At 39.3% G+C, this 20,115-nt stretch overlaps 1 protein-coding gene across 3 annotated transcripts in view; it reads left to right on the top strand.

Moving 5' to 3' along the window:
* Positions 1 to 9,392: 9,392 nt before the first annotated feature.
* The window catches only part of LOC124278275 (sulfotransferase 1A1-like), a 71,896-nt gene continuing 61,173 nt past the window's right edge, over positions 9,393 to 20,115 (top strand). For all 3 annotated transcript variants that reach the window (XM_046713998.1, XM_046713995.1, XM_046713996.1), the window contains exon 1: positions 9,393 to 9,477. The gene's annotated coding sequence lies outside the window, so the exon portion shown is untranslated. The remainder of the gene's footprint in view (positions 9,478 to 20,115) is intronic.

The following is a 20,115-nucleotide window of genomic DNA, read 5'->3' as shown; positions in this document are numbered from 1 at the left end:
TGTTGTATATTTTATTGCGTGTTTGCAATGAAAGTGAATGTCACTGAATGTATTTTTAAATGATTATTATATGTGTTTAACTCAAATGTTCCATGCTACCTTTCATCAACCAATGTTTACACAATGTGCATATTATGTGAGGTTACAATACGGTACACGCAAAACTACAGAGCGCACATAAACTTTGATGTTTCACTCTGTTGCTCACATATTGCTACGTTCTCAGTACTGTAAAGCTTTAAGTATGTATATGTGTACTTATTCAATAACATGCCGTTCGGCATATGATCTTTAGTAATTCGCGACAGTCTACATATTCAGATGTGGTCATATGATTCAACTAGCATACTGAACATTTATATTATTTGTGTATTATTATTATTCTGCTTAGGTTTTATTCTGTTGCACAGTAACGCCTATCATTTACGACTTCCATAGAAGATTATTTTAGCAATTGATAGCACATGTACTACGTGTCTTACTGAACAGTTACCTCATCATTCTCTACGCATATTTCTCAGCTGCTACATCACGTGTATTATGTTTCCAATATAATATGAAGTGTCCTCACTTCCGTGTAATCTTGGCAATTATTTATTGTAAGGTGTATTGTCAGTAAGGTTTATGTAATTATTAATTCACATTCATAATTTTCATATTATGTATTAATTGTCCAAGTTTGAAATAATGCTGATGTTTTATATAATTTGACTCATGAAATGCACGGAATAAAGACTGGCCACTAATCGATGCTTCTCTTGGTTATTTGAAGGTGTTGCGGTCCCAAGCTAATTCCCCGACAACAAATTCTAGGTATTATAATTATCCTAGACCAAATATAAACCCTAAAAAGGTTACTATAAGGTCATGGTTATTATACAGTGAATATGAATAAGTTTTAGAACTAGATGTTACTGATTCATGCCAACCATGTACATACATATTCTGTGCCCTAGTAATGAACTAAAAAAGAAATGAGTGTAAATTATTAATACACTGGCTCTCCCATACATTACCAAATCCCATGCTATTTAATAAGAACCTTTTGAAAGTTTTGAAGCCCAGTTAATGTTACCGTGGCAAACATCTAGCAACATTAAGTTATAACATTTTTTAAGAAAACGTGATGCCGGCATTTTCAACAACTTATACAAATTTTGACACAGCGTTTGTACGCATAAATATATATGGGATATCTGCCACATTCCCCACGAACAACCTCATTGGACATAGATGATTTGACACCAAGTACATTACTACATGCCAGAGTCTGAACCCTCACAACATTAGAACTGATATCACAATCTAGCCCCAGACTTCAGCGCCATAAAGCAAAATTGGCGTTACTTTCGAGTCAAAAATTTAGAAAAATAAATGGCATTGCAAAGGTTGTAACTTTTATAGAGATCTGAAAATACTGAACAAAGCCTTTTTTGATTGTAAAATGGCGTTATCAAAGTGGTTGTACCAAGCTAGAGATTGGGAGAAATGTACACCCAGGTATCTATAAGAAGCTACACAATCGATTAAGCTACCTCCAAGAAACCACTTTTTTCTTTTAGAAAGCTTTACACCCTTTCTAAACACCATAATTTGAGATCATCATTTGAAATCAACATTTTACTTTTAATGTTTAGGATGTAAGATAATAAGCAGAAGGTGAGGTTCATTGTTAATTTAAAAAAATGAACTACATGGACTTTTTGTACACTCTCTATGACATCTGTTCTTTTGCACGACACAGGTACATTCTTTCTATTGTCAAACAATAACGACATCACGAAGTCCTCGACAAATTAAATTAGTACTTTTGAATAGCTACAACCGGCCCAGAGCGATCAAAGCTTACATTTTAAAACTAATCCTAAGGGAAGGGAGGTAACTCTAGCTCAGTTGTATGATCATGTATTTACTGGGGTATCTGTTTTGCAATTCATGTTTGGAAATACCTGACAATCCGGTCAGGGCATGCATGAACGAGGTACTTGTGCATGCGAATATGTACGATGAGCATATGTTTCAAAGGTATAGATTTGTATGAAATGTATGCCCGAAGTTAGGAAATATCTGGAAACATACGTAAATCCGGTCATACCATGTATTTCCTATTGTATTTACGTGTATTTCAATGGTGTACTATCCGGCTTTTGGTCATGTATCAATCAGCAACTGATATAATGTGTGATTGTGTGGAATATGTCGAGTCTGATTGGAATCACGGAAAACCACCGTTTGGATTACTTGTACAACAATTTGCATTACAGTACAATTTGAACAATCTTCAGTTGAATGCTGCTCAATCTCTCCCTAAAACGGTTCCATGGACTTTAACACAACTTTCGATTTCACAGGATTTATCGCAGCTTGTAAACAAACACATGTCACTCAGTGTTATGAAAATCCTAACCCAAGATTACATTCACACCAAATATAGTAATGTTACTCATATTTACACTGATGCTTCAAAGCATCCCAGAACTGGTCATGTTGGTGGAGCTTTTTATATTCCCGATCTTGGTTTATCCAAAAGATTTAAATTGACTGATCATCTGTCTGTATTTGCAGCAGAATTGACAGCATACTTCAAGCTTTAAAATGGGTAAAAGATAAATGAACACGAAGCAATAAATTGTACTGACCCGTTGTCAGCTATACAAGCAATTCATCCAGGTATACAAGGTCCACGCAGTGACATACTATACAACATCTTGTATCTTGATACTGTTTTAAACTCCATGTAAATCAGCTGTGATATTGTTTGGATTCCTGCACATGTTGGTGTAGCTGGAAACGAAGTAGTTGACACACTTGCTAAGATGGCTTGCAACAGACCACAGCCAGATATCCAATCACTTAAGCCCATTCCAAGACATTACTGGTTTGTCATTTCATCTTCAATACCTGCATCTTGGCAAAATAAATGGGACAATGAAACTACAGGTAGACACATGTACCCTACTTGTCCTGTAGTAAACAAACATTTTACAATTAATCATCGGCGTTGTCGCAGAGATAAAGTTGTTTTAATTCGCCCCAGGCTAGGACATTGTGAATTAAAGGCATATAGAAGTATTTTAGATAAAGACCTCTCTCCTCTGTGTGAAAGCTGTAACTTACACTGCCCAGAAACAGTTCAGCACTACCTCATTGAATGTCCAGCTCATGAAAACCCACGTAAGGCTCAAAACTGTGCTTAACAAAACCAAAAATACTTTTACAATGAACGCAATACTCGGCGATAATTTAATGTATGGTTGCATACAAAGAATTGTATTAGACTTCCTCGTTAAAACGGGTAAGTACGACGTAATTTAACTGAACAAAAATATAACAGTTTGTTAAGTGCTGGGCGCATATAGGCCTTTTTCTAAGGCCCAAGGTCGCCCTAAAACCTTATCTACCTACCTACCTACCTAAAGTAGCTAAATTAATGGACTAAATCTATATCGTTCACTGTGACATTGTAACGTCACGTCACGGTACCACACGTGATTACTTACAGGTCGCCACGATACAACTGTTTAGAAATATTGCAGAAGAAAGTATTGCCAGATTTAATGGGCATCTCTAAAGTTTACCTTTGCATAAGGATCGACTTACTTAAGCGTATGTTTCATTCGATTTTCTTTCTTCGGTATTTTCGCAAATCAGTTAATACATGGGTTGCATGTTGTGTGAAGCGGGAGTAAAATCTAGTCCAGCCATTGATATACTTCTGTAATGCCGTTGTATTCCAAGTCTGTCTCACAGCTCCTGAACCACAATATCTTCCCTACCGCCTAGTCCTCCTGCAATGCTAAAGCCCTAAACGAAGCAAGTATACATGGAAATGATTTCCAGCAATGGGTTATTTGTATACCGAAACACCTACTTCCTGGTTAAGTCTTTTATCACCTGCATGGTTTCAGGGTCGGATCCACAAAGCGTTCGAACCGTTACGATCTGTATAGTCTGTCGTACAGACCCTGAAGCAAATATATCCAAGAAAGCCCACACAAGTCTAGAAAATGTGGCAAGTCTAGATTTCCTCAGCTTCTGAAAATGAAGAAAGTCCCAGGGCTCCTTTTCATTATATATATATATTTTTTACTATGAACTTTTTTCAGTAAAATATGTTCATTTCAGAGACTAGTTGTGAGTCTACGATCTGTAGTGTAGTATCCACCGTGAGATTTCAGCCGCCTCCCCCCCCCCCCCCTTCAATTATAAAGCCTTTTCACCCAAATTCCCAATTTGTTCTGTTACAGTTCATATTGTTGAGGGGCGGTGGGGTAGCCTAGTCGTTAAGCGTTCGCTCGTCACGCCAAAGACCCGAGTTCGATTCCCCACATGGGTACAATGTGTGAAACCCATTTCTGGTGTCCCCCGCCGTGATACTGCTTGAATATTACTAAAAGCGGCGAAATAACCAAACTTACTCATATTGTTGATATACATAATGCATTTTACATGTGACATATTTATTCATGAGAACTGCAGGAATAAGCCGCAATTTGATATTATCAATTTGTGCTTTATATTAATGTAACTGCATCTGACGCATGAAGAGATACATTTTTGAAAGTTGGGATCATGTTTAAAGTAAGTGTTTTCTATTCGCCGTCCGTATTGCCATCAATTAGGGACCAATTTTATATATTAGTATAACTTCACTCATCTGCATCCTGGGGCGGTGGGGTAGACTAGTGGTTAAAACGGTCGCTCGTCACGCCGAAGGCCCGGGTTCGATTCCCCACATGGGTACAATTTGTGAAGCTAATTTCCGGTGTCCCCCGCCGTGATATTGCTGGAATATTGCTAAAAACGGCGTATAACCATACTCAGTCAGTCAGTCATCTGCATCCTTCTCGTTCTAAGTGTCAAAAATTGATACTGACTGTTATATTTACCCCTAATATGGCTAGCATTTTCTAAAATAGCGTTTGCAGTGTATGTTTTATTTGTTACCCACAAAAGCGCAAGTATGTTTATTTTTCCCCCATGTCACTGTTCGTATAATATAAATTACATACACCTACGTTATATGGATTAAATAAAAGTCAGACCCACTGACTGACTGGACATGGTTTATTACATGTCATAAAAGTGAACCCTTGCCTATAAGGGAGGTGAGGTGAGGTGAAATTGGGTTCTACGTCGTGCTTGAGAATATTTCGCTCATATGACGACGTGCATGCGTGTGTATGTGTATGTGCGGCTGCTTGTACTAGCCCAGACTTAAACTGGTTTTATAGTGCTAGCCCACTGAGATACCATGCCGCAGTGAAGCATGAATACCCCACTCAGACACATTATACTGACTCCGAGCCGACCAGTCGTTGTACCCATTAATGCCGAGCGCCAGGCAGGGACCAACAAGTACCATATTTTAACGTCTTTTGGTATGACGCGGTCGGGGATCGAACCTGCGACCTTCCGCTCTCCGGGCGGACGCTCTAACCACCACACCACGGAGGCAGTCCCTATAAGGGAGACTCCCAGGGCCTACCTATAATGATTAGAAGCCAAGTGAATCTTGTGACCATTCATTGTTTGTTTTGACATTTGGAGAGATATAACTCCTCTACTTGGATTAAAACTTTGTAAACTTAAAGTACAGGTACTTAATAATTCACAGTGCAAGATTTCATACAACAAAATTACAATCCACAAGATAACCTTCACATGTATACTGACGGATCCAAGGACCAAAATGGTAATACTGGTTTTGGTATCTACATCTCCCCAAAAAAAAAAGCCTTAAACAATCCTATAATCTCCCAGCAAACTCCAGTATCTTCACAGCAGAACTCGCAGCCATAGTTCAGGCCATGCAAAACAACATCTGACCAAACAAACACTACCATCTGCATTTTTACGGATTCCTTAAGCTCCATACAGGCTCTCATAAATTACTCTACAACAAAAAGACCAGATCTAATAAATAACATATACAGAAGAATACTATACCACCAAAATAAAAATAATCAAATACAGTCATTTTATCTGGGTCCCGTCACTATCGGAGTCCATGGCAACGAAATGGCAGACCAAGCTGCCAAACTTGGACTCCACTCAAAAAACAAAACAAATTACCTTACTCCAAAACAGACCTAACAAAGAAAGTTAACAATATAACATTAAATAAATTCAATTACAACTGGCAAATCAATAGGAAAACATTATCCACTCTACCAAATTCAACAAACACTAAATGCAAAATGTAACAATTATCACCAAACACGCCGAATTGATGTTGCCCTAACCAGATTAAGATTAGCAAATTGCAATCTGAATCACTCTACACAACATTAACCTTCATCCACACTATCTTTTACTGCTCAAAATATAATAAACAAAGAACCCCATTTACCAATGCTTTAAAACAGTACCTCAACAATGCTAACTCTACTGATCTCAAGCACATTCTAATCTTCACATGAATAATATCAATATTAAAGTAGTTTCTCGTCATAAACATCTTGGTTCAACATTGCAAAATAACTGTAATTGGCATGAGCACATTAGCGACATAATCAAGAAAGTATCCCCGATGATCAACTGATTTAGGTCCTTGAAATATAGATTATCACGTAAGAGCCTAGACACTATTTACAAACAATTTATTCTTCCTCTCTTTGACTACTGTTCTCATATCTGGGACAATTGCAGTAAAGAACAAAGTCACTCCTTTGAAAGATTACACCTAGATGCTCTACGCACAATATGTGGTGCTGTACGCGGCACCAGTCATGAGAAATTATATTTTGTAACCAATTTTTACCCTTTGGATGAAAGAAGGTCTATTCAAAAACTAAAACTGATGCACAAAATTGTACATAATGAGACTCCGACTTACTTGCAAAACGTAATCCCGTCTAAATCACATAATAGCACCTGCACTCTACGAAATTCGGAACAAATTCGCAATATCTGTTGCAGATCTGCCCTCTATGCTAGATCCTTTATACCAGATGTAATCAGACAGTGGAACGATCTGCCACAATCAACAAGCTCTGTTAATAATCACTCTGATTTCAAACGTTTAATATCTACTCGTAAATGTGCCTCGTTCTTCTTTGATATCAATATTGGTAATAGACAATGTCAAGTAATCCATGCACGCCTCAGGCTCGAGTGTAGCGAGTTAAATTCTCATAGTTCGATAGACACATCTCTCCACACCGGGCCTGCTCTTGCGGTCACCAGAGAGAAGATAATATTCACTACTTCTTCACCTGTCCGTCGTATAATGACTTACGTATTTCAATGTACTTTTATCAACATGGATACGACATACATTCGGTATTATATGGTAATTAACTAACAAAAAGTTGATGGAACAGTCTACCTGATGGAGGGGAGGGACCTAGTAATTAAAAACCACTCGACTGGAACATATAATAGGTATATTACTTATAATAATAATATCACATAATGATAATAAATCTTAATCTGAAAAATGATCTGAATTTGAAAGAATTCACTTAAAATTTTTGCAGATCAATGCCAAATCATCTACAGTTTGTGTGTACGGCGAACTTGGGAGGTACCTTTTATATATAAATAGGTATGACCGTGTGTTACGTTATTGGTTTAAGTTATTATACAGTGAAAACTGTATATAGCGAGTTGTTTATGTTTTTTGTTTAAATGGTCTAAATAATGGTTATTAATCATGGTTACGTAGTGTGAAAATGTTTTTGTATGAAATTGGTTATGGGAATTTCCAATTGTAAATGTTAATAATTTTTGTAAAGTTGTTAAGCAACGTCTCATTGATATCTATATTCAGAAATGGAGATCTGACTTAGAGTTAAATGGTAAATTGTTTCTTTACAAAAATTTAAAAGAATTTTTTTGTTTTGAATTGTATTTGGATCTAGTTAGAAATCCAGTGATAGGAAAATAATCACGCAAATGCGAACATCTACTCATTGCATTATGATAGAAATTGGTAGATACAGTAATATTCCAAGGGAAGATTGTATTTGTGATTATTGCAATAGCCAGGGTAAAATCTTTGTTGAAGATGAGTATCATTTTATTTTGATTTGTCCTAAATATTCACAGTTTAGAAAGTTATATATTAAAAGCTTCTATTGGGTTAGACCACGTTTATGTCACTGTTTAGATATTCCAATAAATCTGCCTTGCGAAACTTAGCTAAATGCATTAAACTTTCAAATGTCAAACACAATACATTGTCCAGCCTCCATAAATTGACCGTATGTCCTTTGCAGGCCTGTACACAATATAATACATGGGGACACTCTTTTACCGGTTACGGTAATCCATGAATTAATTAATCTATTGGAAATGTGGCTTTACCGGCTACAGCCATGTAATTGAAATGTGGCTTTCCCGGCAATAGTCATTTTTAAATGTGGCTTTCCCGGCCTGTCACCCAAAAAAACACAACAGTGTTATTCTAGTCAAAAAATCGTTGTAATGGTTGTAAAGACAAATCGGACCATTCTGCCCCATCTGCAATGTGTTGGAAATATTTCATTCAAAGTAATTTCAATGTACATGTAAAATATTTACTGTAGCCTATAACCTGTTTTTTGATGTGCAACATTTGATAATATTATTCTACACGGTACCGTGTGTTTCTGTTCACTTGATTCAAATATGTACATATTTAGAGAATAACCCAAGAGGTACGAGTGATTACGGGAAATATGTCCCGAGTGAAATTAATGTTCACTATCCCGAGCTTCAGCGACGGACTCGAACATTAATTTCACGAACGACATATTTCCCGTAATCACTCGTACCCCGTGGGTTATTCTATTTATTACCCATTCTATAATGAAACCCGGAATCCAGTCGCATCTTCTTAAGTAAGTGTTTACAACTACATCACATGATCTGTATTAATGCGCGGATGAAACCCAACTGCTGAAGCATAATGGAATCGCATACGAACCAAAACATAGTACTGTAGAAAACGGAATGAAAAACAACAAAGTTCAACAGTTTACAAATTCGTTTCATGGCGATGCTATTAATTACCCCCCTTGTAAAGGTTTTTATCTAGCCCTCTGTGGAAAGACTTCCGCCCGTATCCCCCCTTAAATTTCATTCTAGTTAAATCATATCACCTGATTAAATATTCCTCATCTGATAAGGATGAGTTTTAAGATATTTCTTTAATTGTATCTGAACATACTGAAAGACATATCCAACTTCTAAAAATGCAACTCAAAGAAATATTTCCTCATCGTTATAATTAAGGGGAGATACAGGCGGAAGTCATACCGATAATTAAAAACGTAAACAAAATTAAACTATATGCAAGTACAAATACATGGTTGATTTCCGAAAACGATCTGCCCTCGCGACCATATAAATATGCAATTCCTTCTATGGTAATTTGCGCTGGACAGCTTTCCAAACTCGCGCGAGAGCTTGTTAGAGCTAACAGTCCCTGAACAATCTGTGGCGAGTCACGAGCCGCCCAAGCTCTGTCGTCAGCTGCCAATCAACTGCAAGGTAAGTGCACGTGCTGCACGCACTTTTCCTGATCCATCTGAAAAACGGACTCGAGCACTCGCATATCTCTCTATTTAAGACATTTCTTAAGATGTTTCCTTAAATCCTAGCAACTCGCACTCAGATGTTTGTTATTGATTTTCTGCGCGGAAAAGGGCTATCTGGCTGGATTCCGGTTTGGTGTCTTTACACTGACCCATATTCCCTGGTTATCTCAGTGTATATTTTACGTGAAAGTGTGTCGTTGTCGCTGCAAACAGATTGTTCGCGTATCGTGTTATATAATAACACCCAGAGTGTCACATCACGCATCTTAATAGATCATGTAATTTGCGTGAACATCACGAGAGCTGCCATGATTGTTTACCGAGTTTTATTACATAAGCCAAGGTGCATGTGTGCGTACGCGCGTCTGTGATGGAGCTGTGAGATACTTCACGTTTTTGTATTTAGCGATCAGGTAAATATGTAGCACTTACCCTTTCCGATGAACAAATGTAAAGTACGTGTGTTTAACACAGCGATTATCGGTCGGTCGGTCGGTCGGTGGGGCAAGTCGATTTAGGATCCGCATTGGTTCGAATCCAGTGTAGGTCTCAGTGACAATTCTTTCACCCACGTGTCAGTTAACAGGGTACTGAAGGTAAACGCAACAGATTTAAGACTGCAATTGTTTGAATCATATGTGAACAGACCCAATTTTGATCTGCTGATATTTATGTGGTCATTCGAGGTATTACTGAGAATGTCCATTAAATACTTTGTTTTAGTAAGAATAGGAGAAAATGAGTAAAAATTGATCCGTAAAATATGTTTGCAACCTTGTGTGGCATTGAGCAGGGCCCGCCCCCGTGGTGTAGTGGTTAGAGCGTCCGCCCGGAGAGCGGAAGGTTGCGGGTTCGATCACCGACCGCGTCATACCAAAAGACGTTAAAATATGGTACTTGTTGGTCCCTGCCTGGCGCTCGGCATTAATGGGGCATTAAGGACTGGTCGGCTCGGAGTCAGTATAATGTGTCTGAGTGGGGTACTCATGCTTAACTGTAGTATGGTATCTCAGTGAGCTAGCACTATAAAACCAGCTTAAGTCTGGGCTGGTACCATATTCGTCATGATATTGTTTCTAGGTTTGCCAGCATCATGGCCATCCTTGCTCGTTTGTAAATTCACCGTAATGTGTGTGTGGATTATAATTAGTGTAAACGTCTGTCTCCTTTCTCGTTCATTGTCATTTACTCAGCTACCGGACGACCGGGCTGGCTGAACAGGTTCACACATGCCATGGCATCCTAATTGCGTAGATCGATGCTCATGCTGTTGATCACTGGATTGTCTGGTCCAGATACGACAATTAACAGACCGCCCTCATACAGCTGGGATATTGCTGAGTGCAGCGTTTATAGAACAAACAAACAAAAACAAATGTAGGTCATCAGCATCCTGACCATTTCGTAAAAGTTGGGATCGATGACGTTTGGGATTGTATGCCATCGTTTAACATTTGGGTTAACAGATGAACATAATGTCATCAGCATCCTGACCATTTCTTAAAAGTTGGGATCGATGTTTGGGACATAATGTTAACAGATGAACATAATGTCAATATATTGCTGGTTTGTCTGGCCCAGAAGGGGCAGGGGAAATATTAGCTTATGATAACCATGTCAACAGAAACCCAAAAGCGTATATTCTGCAGGTCATAAATCTGTGTTGTGTGCGGGTTTTCATTTGTTGTGAGATCAGTGTTGGAGACGGGGGAAGAGAAAATCTATTTTGTAAGTACCGCCGAATCCTAAATAGTAGCCGTTGTCTCATTGGTTAAATCCGTTCGGCCGTCTCGCGTATGATTGTTCCTATGTGGGGAATCGAACCCGGGCCATCGGCCTGACGAGCGAACGCTTTAACCACTGGGCTACCCCACCACCCCTGTACTAAGGAGTTGGTTGTTTTATTGCTTATCGTTTGCACGTCACCCGGGTTCGATTCCCCATATGGGTACAGTGTGTGAAGCCCATTTCTGGTGTCCCCGCCGTGATATTGCTGGGATATTGCTAAAGGCGGCGTAAAACTAAACTCACTCATTCTTATAGCGGGATGAGTCAGTACAATATTTCAGTACATAGTTTCATTTTGAGAAATTCTGTTAACAGGCGAGGGAAAGCAAGCGATTGTTGATAATAATACACCAAAACAGTGAATACAATGGCATTTTCACTTACTAGTATTCGCGACTCTATCAAGATGATTCGAAAGGATATCATGTTTCCTTCCATGGAAATGAATAACAGCTGCCGGGTCGTTGATTACAGCTTCAGACCATGCTTTGAGTGCAATGTATATATTTTTCTGCAAAATAATATATTTACATTACATATTGTCAGTCTGTCATCTTGTTTTGCATAATTATCAGATTTTTACCTATGGTGTACAACAAAATCTACCTAAATGTGCGAGTGAGTTTAGTTTTACGCCGCAACCAACGTTGTTTAATTTAGTAGTTAATTTTACCATCAAAGATATAATTCTGAGTGTGTTTTGTTTTACACCGCACTCGAGTTGCAGATGACTCTTCAACTTGAACTTGACCCTGTCAGCTCTGAGGGAGTAATCGTCCCTTGGAGAGAGAGTGATAGAGTTGAGTTTTACGCCGCACTCAGCAATACTGAGCATCAGTCTGCGTTATTGGGATACGATAACATTTGTCAACCAAGCCAGCGAGCCTGACCACCCGATCCCGTTAGTCTCCTCTTACGAGAAGCATGGGTGACTGAGGCCAATTCTAACCCGGACCTTCACGGGTCATCTAAATGCGTTACAACCTGGGCATGTATTTCAAATTGTCCATTCAGTAGCTTAAATCAAACTTTATATGCTTTATCAAAAGCTATAATCTATTACATAAAAAAAACTTTTCGTGAATTATTGAACGCTGCATTGCACACTATTCAACGAAATATCGTTGGTATGTGTATAATAGCGTTTAGACCAGACAATCCAGTGAGTAAACGAATTGGTAAACGATGGCGTACAGACAGCCAAGTCACAGAGCCTGACAACACCATATATACAGTCGCATCTCAGGATAAACTTTGGCTGTCCAGCACCTACCCTCTATCTGAAATTCCCATGGTTTAGAGCAAAAGGAGAAACGATACAAGGTACACTCCCAACGTCCAGAATACCTCATGTATATTAATCGGTAATACGCCATTTCCCCAACAATATGGCAGTGACCCGTAAATGTCCATGTCTCGATAACACATTACAACTACGTGATAAACAAGTGAGTGAGTATGGTTTTACGCCGTTTCTAGCAATAATCCCGCAATATCACGGCGGGGGACACACCAGAAATGGGCATCACATACTGAACCCCTATGGGGAATCGAACCCGGGTCTTTGGCGTGACGACCGATAGCCTTAGCCACTAGTCTACCAAACAAATTATAATTAATGGAGTAGATATATCTATTTAAATATACGTTACATTTGCATGAAATATACTTAAATGTATCATCACTTATATACACCTTTCACATTAAATGTAACGTTCCCATATGCTCACACTCTATCCACTGTACCAAAAAGTGAGTGAGTTTCGGTTTACGCCGCACTTAGCTATATTCCAGTAATCTTACGGCGTGGGGCACAAGAAATGGGCTTGACACATTGTACCAATGCGGAGAATCGAACGCGTGTTTTCGGCGTGACGAGCGAACGCTTTAACCACTAGGCTACCTCATTGCCCTCGTTTAGTTCAATCGTCTTCTGTCTGATGTAGATAAACATTTACAGATGGAGGGAATCATGCAGGCCTTTGACAATATATGCATACAATATCGGTACAGACGAATACTGACCTATTTGGAGCCGATGGAGTAGCTTATAGTTTTGGGAATTGGTTAAAAATCTCATAATTGATGATTCCTTCATTGCAGCCGATCAATCATCGAAAATAATTGGTGTCATTTATGAAATTTGTTAATTCACACAAAAAAATAGGAAAAAACATGTAGTTCTTTGGAGGGTTTTTTGCAAAATTTCACATCTTTAAAGGATGACTAGTATGTTAGGAACATAAATTTCTTGGAGTCTTTAAAATAAATTCAATCGTGACTTGGAACGAGGTTGTGGTGCTTATGAAATGCAACAGACTAAACCAACCTTGTGAAATATTTTGTTAATGAAAACAAGTGTTCCAGAATTGTTTGCGTTCGATTATGAGAAAACATGATCGATTGCTTGGTCGTTTAGTCACTGCGACCAATCTTCGATTATTTGATTTAATCGGCCACCACTAGTAGTTTAGCGGTTAAAGTGTTCGCTTTTCACACCGAATGCCTGGGTTCGAATCCGAACATAGATAAAATGTGTAAAGTCACACAAGTTGTCACATGCCGTGATAATGAGAGCTTCAACGATGCATCGAACTATCGACGGATTGCATTTGTTGAGTATCCGATAGCAATTAATCAATGGTTCAGGAAGTAACAGATTCGTGTTCACTTTGATTTAGAGTTATCCACCCCTGCAGACTTGCAGCTTCATTGAGTTTATGTTTTTTAAAACTTTCTTGTCAGTGATTAAAACAGACTGAAACTACTTCAACTTGAATTTCGTTCATATAAACTACACATTCATTAAGGAAATGACTTCAAGTGAGTCAACTGAAGGAGAGAAAACCCCTATTGCAATAGTATTGCAATAGTTGGTGGCAACAGACTATCGCTATCGCAATAGTTGTTTCCCCACCAATATTCACCTCCAGTGCTTGAATGAACTATACTCACACACTGACGTTCTGTTGTTTATTAGCGTTGGGGTAAACGACTACTGACCTACCACGGGGCGATGTAGTAGCTTATTGGTTACCGCGTTAGATCGTCAGTCCAAACACCCGGGCTCGATTCCTCACTTGGGTACACTGTGTGAAGCTCAGTTTTGGCGTTCCCCGCAGTGATAGTCCTTTATTGTTGGTAAAAGCGACATTAAACCTCACTCACTCGTTCACTCGCCAACTCACTCACTCACTCACTGAGCGTTACGTCAGACACCGAGATGTTCCTGTACATGACGTAGCGAAGGGTCATAAAGATGTTGCATTGGTCCGCTTACTAGTGATACTTATAATCATTTTGTACTTTTCCGATTCTTTAAATAGACATTATTTCGGATGGTTTTGTGGTATGATATTTCACCAGTGGGTCTCTTACTAGCTATTAACTTGGTTTGTTCGTTAAATTGTTGTTAAACACCGCATTTAATTTCATTTCCATGCAATTCCAGAAAGCATCAGTTTGGAAAAAAACCAATATTATTCTGGTCACAAAATCGTTGTAAAGGTTGTATTCACTTCATGTAGCAAAACAAATCGGACCATTCTGTCCCATCTGCAATGCGGGCAGTCGACCCTGCCTTTGTGCGTAACAAGCGAACACTCTAATTACTGGGCTATCCAACGGGCCCTATTTACGACCATTGTATTCGAGCTGTCCGGTAACCGATTCTCATCAGTCTATGGTGTTGACGTTTTATGTAGGTAGACAAGATTACCAGATGTTGGAAATGTTCTTAACTAAAATTGGCACGTGAAGATCCTGGTTAGAATTGATCTTCAGTAGCCCATGCTTGTCGTAAGAGGCGACTATCGGGATCGGATGGTCTGGCTCGCTGACTTGGTTGACACTTGTCATCGGATCCGTATTGCACAGATCTATGCTCATGATGTTGATCACTGGATTGTCTGGTTCAGACTCGATTATTTACCGATCCCCGCCAAATAGCTGGAATATTGCTGAGTGCGGCGTAAAACTAAACACACTCACTCTTAACTAAAATTATAACTTTGATGATAAAATTAACTACTAAATAACGTTGGTTTTCACTTTCAAGTTCATAGATATACCATAGTTGAGCACCCCCTGACATATCTCACGATTGAATGAGCAACGAGCTTAACCCTTTTGAGCATATCTTGGACATGATTGGTCGTCGTGTGCAACAAAGGGATCCTCTTGTACAGAACGTGACCCAAATGGAAGCTGCTTTATACGAGGAATGGCGTAGACTGCCCCTTCAGAGGACCAGGAGGCTGACAGGGGGTATAAGGAGGAGAGTGCTGGCTGTCATACAGTCACATGGAGGTTACACTCGGTCTTGACCTTGAATCGTGTAAGACACGCTAAATGACATTTTGAGTGTTCACATTCACCAATTCATTCAACATTAAACATTCCAGGGCCATCATTGTACAGACATGGTTTTTGTATGAAAATCAGTGGGTTTTCTTTTTAGAAAGAACAATTATCATCATAAAATCAACATGGATTCCTATCATTTTGTCGTTTTCTATGAGTCAAAGGATCATACGGGTCAGAAAAACTCCATCGTGGTCACCACGAGAAGTTTCATGTACGTGTTGAAAACCTATGATTGCAAAAATACAGGGGGTGCTTAATTAAGTTCTTTGTGTGTATTTATGAAAGCAAACTGAACGTACGGCAATTTAGAGATGCTTATGATGTATTTATGTCAACTGAAATATGTACGATCTATCATTGTATGAAATGAAGTCAAATAGGTGTGACATCCAACACAATATGTGGCCGATGTCAAGCTGTGCTTGCCGTACGTCGCAGCTGGTCGATCTTCAGCTATTAACAGTCCACCATTCCCACGCATGATCTTTTATTAATCACCATGACATAGTGAAGATACCAGGCCAGATGCAGGTCAGCATATTCTACACCATCGGTGGCACCATTGATAAACACACGCAAAGTCAAGTCAAAGTTTCACTTGACCGGAGTCGGCACGTTAGGCGACAGGGAATTTCAAACATTACAATTAAACATAGAAACTACATCAGACTGAGAGGCATGGTCTTTCAAACAAATGCTTATTCTCCGACTGTCCCGACCCGTGAAGATCCGGTTAGAATCGGTTTTCAGCAGCCCATACTTGTCGAAGGAGGCGACTAACGGGATCGTGGCCGGGCTCGCTGACTGGGTTGACACATGTCATCGAATCCCGGTTGCGTAGATCGATGCTCATGATGTTGATCACATGAATATGTGGTCCTGACGAGATTATAGCTGAAATAGCGATTCCCACATGGAGGCAATGTGATAGGCCCATTTCTGTTGTCCCCCGCCGTCATTTGGCTGGTATATTGCTAAACGTACATCCATACTCTCTCACTCACTATATCGAGGGAGATATAGTGGAACATCTGGCGTGTAATCTCCAATTTAAACACACATTGGTATCCTTTCAAATATTTACTTAATTAAATCAGAATGCCTTTGAAACTCAAGTTTCTCTCCAAAATATTAGGTTTTCAATCGATCGAATGCACAAAAATGAATATTTTTAACAACCTTTCAACGAGGCAAAAAATGAGTTTGCTCTCTGATATCAAGAATTATTTGATATAAGACTACATTTTTTAATATGTCTCATTCAATTCGAAATGGGCTGTACACAATCTGAATACATTGTCTTATCTGTAATCTTGAGGGGCGGTAGGGTAATCTTGTGGTTCGATTCCCCACATGGTACAAAGTGTGAAGCCCATTTCTGGTGTCCCCGCCGTGATAGTGCTAAAAAGCGGCGTAAAACTAAACTCGCTCACTGTAATCTTGAGAGAATAAGATATCAGACCGACATTGATGATATCTGGACATTATTGAATATACGAATATATTTTTTTTAGCATATCACAGTAAGACGCGACTATGACAGAGGATGTGTTTATCAATATCAGAGAAATATCATTATCTCTAAACCTGACATATTGTGATTAATGATCAAATGTATTCTAATTGTATACAATGATATTCCTTAGATATCGATAAACACATCCTCTGTTATAGCCGCGTCTTACTCTGTGCAGTCAAATCGCCTGTGAGTAAACTAAAGAGTTTTATATTTTTGTGTGTGTACTTTTCCGGGATGCGAGCAATGCAAAGGAGGGCAAGCTGTAGCCGCCATGACTAAATTAAAGTATAACGATTTTTAACGGAAATGAAAGCGTTGTAGCCAGAAGCAAATTACACGAGTGCGCGCAAACACCAGTATCTGCCTCTCTTCGGTATCTGCGGGTTGACACGTGGCAATCAATAGATCAATGACAATTCTTGAAAGGATCACTATCAATTCACATTATTCCCAGGCTCCGAACATCTAATCCTTTACCAAAATTATTCATTCTATCACAAGATCCAATCAATAGAAGAAGACAGGGAAAAGTCCGATTCCATGCATGAGAATTAGGCAACTGGAACACTTGCAACTCGGAGACGATTCTCGTTACTGTCTCGAGACCATTATTTTGTCAGCAGCCGTAAACTAGTTTTCGCTGTATTCAGATACCAGCTAAGCTGAATTTGAAAGTTTTCCCAGGACTCTGACACTGCTGTTGTTGACGTACCAAAGTTTTCAGGAAATGTCTAGCCGCGTCACACCTGAAGACGTTAAAATATGGTACAGTAAAACCATAAAAAAAAATATTGAGAATTTAAAGATTGTAATTTTATTTTATTTTTTCAGTCATTACTCACGTATTAAATGTGAATGTTAACAGAACATAACTCCAGATTCAAAGACAGGTGAACAGTTAGTATTTTGTCAAGTCACCATGGACAGCAATGCAGGCTTCAATGCGGCGGGGCATACTACTGATCAAAGAAGTTAGAAAGTCGTGGTCCATGCTGTCCCAATATCGGACCACCTCTTCTTTCATTTCAGCAATATTTGTCCCCAATGATTTTCTTATTGACACTTTCCTTCATTTCAGCAATATTTGTCCCCAAACATTTTCTATTGGATTTAGGCCAGGGCTATAGCTTGGCCAATCTAATAATGTCATATTTTGGGTCTGCAACCAGGCCTGTGAATGCTTTGAACGATGTTTTGGGTCGTTGTCCTGCTTGAAAATAAAATAAATTCCATAGAACACGTAAGCAGATGGAAGTAAATGTCCCTCGAGAATATCTGTGTACCGCTCACTGTTTATATTCCCTTCAAATACACAGAGGGGCGTTGCCCCTAACACAGATATGCCACCCCACATGTTAAATTTCGGACTGTACTTTGGGCGCTGATACAAAGGTGTTTTTCAGTTTGTTTGGTCCAGAATTTCAGTGTATTAGGAAACAGCCACACAGAACTTTCATCTGAGAAAATCACATTGTCCCAGTTAAAATTTCTATGCTGTAAGAACCAGTTGAACCTTCGCTCCTTTTGTTCAGGTTTCATGATCGGTGATGGAATTCCTCAACTTTTCTGCCAACCCATTGCATGCAGCTCAATTCTAGTTGTCTCATTACAGACAGCCACAGTTCCTCTATCAATCATATCCAGCCTTAAGTTTTCTAAACTCCTTCGTTTGTTTTTAGAAACAAGAATACCAAGCCGCCTCCTGTCACCGACAGTCAATTTTCTGGGCCTTCCTGCGCCTCCTTGGTGCTCAATGCCATATCCATTTGCAATATTTTTCAAAACACGATAACCAGTGGACAAAGGGATGCTTGTTCTACTTGAAGTCACTTTAGCTGATCTGATGTCCTTGTTAAAATACTCTAAAATCAACTTCCTCTTCTCTAAATCATCCATACTGAGGATCACTGAAAATGTCGTCTGCTAGCAAATAAACAAAGGTGGATAACTATTCACAAACTAATGAAAAAGGATTAACGGAGTTGTCTCTCTTGAAGAAACCAAGCACTTGATAGCTGGTCATGGTTGTTTAATATACTAGAAATCTAATTAAACATATACCTAAAATTCTCAATAATTTCTGGTCATACTATACTTGTTGGTCCCTGCCTGGCGCTCGGCATTAATTGCTACAACAAGAACTGGTCGGCTTGGAGTCAGTTGGGGAGGTGGGGTAGCCTCGTGGTTAAAGCGTTTGTTCGCCGCGCCAAAGACCCGGGTTCGATTCCCACATGGTACACTGTGTGAAGCCCATTTCCCATGTTCCCCGCCATACTCACTCGGAGTCAGTATAATGTGTCTTAGTGGGGTATTCATGCTTAACTGCAGCATGGTATCTCGGTGAGCTAGCACTATAAAAACCAGCTGAAATCTGGGCAAGTACAAGCAGCCACACCATGCACCATGCACGTCGTCATATGAGCGAAATATTCTTAAGTACGACGTTAAACCCCATTTCACCTCACCTCACAACGAAATTTCAAATGATTTTAACTGGCGGTCAGGCTCGCTGACTTGGTTGACACATGTCATCGTATCCCAGTAGCGTAAATCTATGCTCATGATGTTGATCACTAGATTGTCTGGTCCAGACTCGATTATTTACGGACTGCTGCCATATAGCTGGAATATTGCTGAGTGCGGCGTAAAACTATACTCACTCAATCATTGGAAAATCATCTTGTGTGGTATAGGAAAGACATAACAGGAACAAAAATAGAACCGTCAATAACGTGTCAGGCAATTTGACCAGTCGCCATGTCTGACCACCCGAACCATTGTCTGTCTCTTAATAACACATCTATCAGTCACAATCCCAAACATCATGCTGTTTGTTGGTTTGTTGTATAACGCCCCACTCAGTAATATTCCAGCTATATGGCAGCGATCTGAAAATAATCGGGTCTGGACCAGACAATC

The sequence above is a fragment of the Haliotis rubra genome, unplaced genomic scaffold, assembly GCF_003918875.1.
Source record: "Haliotis rubra isolate DU_JTF1 unplaced genomic scaffold, ASM391887v1 Scf234, whole genome shotgun sequence".
In the NCBI taxonomy this organism is placed as follows: Eukaryota; Metazoa; Mollusca; class Gastropoda; order Lepetellida; family Haliotidae; genus Haliotis; species Haliotis rubra.
This window is presented reverse-complemented; position numbering and strand designations above follow the sequence as displayed.